This window comes from Phalacrocorax carbo, chromosome 1 (genome assembly GCF_963921805.1).
Source record: "Phalacrocorax carbo chromosome 1, bPhaCar2.1, whole genome shotgun sequence".
Lineage (NCBI taxonomy): Eukaryota > Metazoa > Chordata > Aves > Suliformes > Phalacrocoracidae > Phalacrocorax > Phalacrocorax carbo.
In genome coordinates this window covers 62,449,488-62,452,187 of record NC_087513.1, presented here as the reverse complement: position 1 = coordinate 62,452,187, position 2,700 = coordinate 62,449,488, and positions in this window count along the sequence as shown.

Sequence of the window (2,700 nt, the reverse complement as noted above, 5' to 3'; positions counted from 1 at the left end):
CTTAAAGAGTCCACGTTTTCTTTATAAGTTCTTCCAAATAAAAATAGTAAAAATGTTTTCCACTGGCAGATTTTCTTTCCACAGTATTCAGGTAATCTTGCAGACGTTTATAGTTACAGTCATGTTAAAAATCATATCTAGTACTGACTAAATGCAAGACTTATGTCTTGCTGATTGGGTATCCTGCAAGGGGCACACATTTCTTCAAGCATGTTAAGAAAAGACCATGTTTCTTAGTGCACTGTGTATTGTTCTTCTACTGCTTTTTATTCTTACCTTTCTTAAACTAAAGCATAAGAAGCTTGAAGCTGTTACTTCAAATTATATGGGATTTCAGATCATCAATTTACTAAACGCTTCACATGGATAAAAGAAATTACATTAACTTGAATTTCAGCCTTAACTAATATTAAAGTGTTTTTACAGTGAATCCAAGTACACTTAAGCAGTAAAAGAACTCTTTGTATTGTTCTGATTTAGGCAGGAAATCACCACAATAAGTTTCACAAGTTTCAAAGCAAGAGATCACTAAGAAAACGTTAAATCATCATCCCAACACAAGGCTCCTGAAACAAGTTCACACTTATTGAATCTCTTAGTACTCTCTCCTCCTCAAAAGAATCATATCCAGGAGCCTGTCAACCGTTATAGTGTTTACAGTCTCTTTAAGAGAAAAACAAACACAAACTTTTTTCAGAGAAAGTGGCTGAATCAAGATAATCATCTTATTTGCTGAAATCAACATATTAAATCAAGTACTGAAGAGCTACAAAATTAAATCCTTCCCATTTTCTGAGCTTTACCGTGACACATTTTTGTATGAGTTACTTTCATGACCAAGAGTTTGCTTTTCATTTAATTTGTGAGGCCAAAGCCATCAACATGCACCTACATGCAGATGGAGACAATGGATTATTACTTTCTCACTTGTGCAGTGTACAACTCTTAAAAACACTGATTATTCTCTGGCTACAGGCAGCTTTTCAGTCAAGATCCTAATTATTTTCTTTAGTTGAAATACAAGTTGACATGTTGCAAGCAATTGGAAAGTATTATATTCTACCAAGTTCTATCACTTTAACAGTAGATGACTCTTGCTAAATACTGCTATTTAACTTCTTACAATCAAATGTTCTCTACAGGTTAGTAAAGGTAATGTCACAGTACACTTCACAACAGACCCTTTTTTCTGTAGTTTCACATTTATTCGCAACAAGAAGTATCTATTTTTTTTCTTGGGAGCTATGCTAGAAATATTTTTACCATCTACTCTCTTTGTGTGATGTTTTCTGTTTGTCAGCCCATCATGAGTGATTGAGAAACTTCTTTTGCATGAACTACAGTAAATCACATGACAGTTATTGTTACTTCTAGTGATTATGCTAAATCATTTCCCTACCCCTTCCAAAAGTGCAAAGCCTCGTTTTTCTAGGTTGTGCAGCTTGATCTACCAATGAAATACTACCGCAGCAGGCTCTCACAGTTCCAAGTCACGTAAGGATGAAACTCAATCGACTCAAAATACCTAAACACCACTTTGCCTTAGGGCACAGTTACTGTCTCTGCTCTTCTCTCCCATGTGTGCTCAGCCAGTGGTCACCATATATTGCACCTTTGTTCTAGCTCATAAGGAATTCTAAAGTTTTATGTCTGACCTGCTCTGTTTGCATGCTGCCTTATCTCTGACAGCAGCGTATGTTTGATAGTAGTAAAACGATCTTGATGGCAAAGGCTTTATTATTTGGCAGTAATTCTGGTTGCAAAAGTTTTTAGCAGACTGGAGGGATTGTAGTAATACATGTCAGTAAGTTTTGGACATTTCAGTGTGAAGTTTGTACAGACATTCTAGGGCTCGGTGTTTTAAACTGCTCTGAAAATAACAGAGTCAATGTCAATGGTGTCTCAATATTGACACCACATTTTTACAGTCCTTCAGGTTTTGGAGGGTCTGCTTGAAGACTTCAGAGTGTTTGGGGTGGGGGAGCGGATCCTAGTGGTTTATGAGGTCCACTATACATATTCTCTCTGGAAGAAGCTGGAAGAGCTGGAAAAGCTGTTCTCCTCCAAGAAATGGTGAAAGGCGGCATCAGTGTTCATTTCCTTGGAAGATAAGCTGATGTGCTTTTATTTGGGAGAAATCTGACATAACGTAAGGAAGTTGCAATAGCTTTTAATTCATAAAATTTCTGTAGCATTGACTAATACTACCACAGCTGCATCTGTCTTTCATGGCATTTGTGAGCGTGTGTGCCCACGTGGTCCACATGCGCACACACGAACGGTATTGGCCTGATGAAGCCTGGCAGTGGTTATAGTCCTGCATGTTGCTGTGATACACATAAATGATAATAACTGCTGTATTTTGTAAAAAACGAAGTGATATTATGAGCTTGGTCTGTTTTCTAATTGGTACTGTAATGCAGAAAGAGTATTTCTCACATTTTAAAGAGAAAATAGGCAAGTTCTACATTTTGTATCTGTATTTTCCCCTGTACACAATAGATGGCACTAGTAGACCACATGATCAGGGCTTATTGTCCACGTTCAGGCTAGCGAGTACAATAGTTTTGTAGGTAGCTTTAACTGTCTTTAATAGTCATCTGGAGACCCAGTTTAATGATCTTTTTTATTATGCCTTTGTGGAAAACAAGTCAGATCTAAGTTTCCTTGCCATCCCTTCCTGCCTTAATCTAAGTAAAT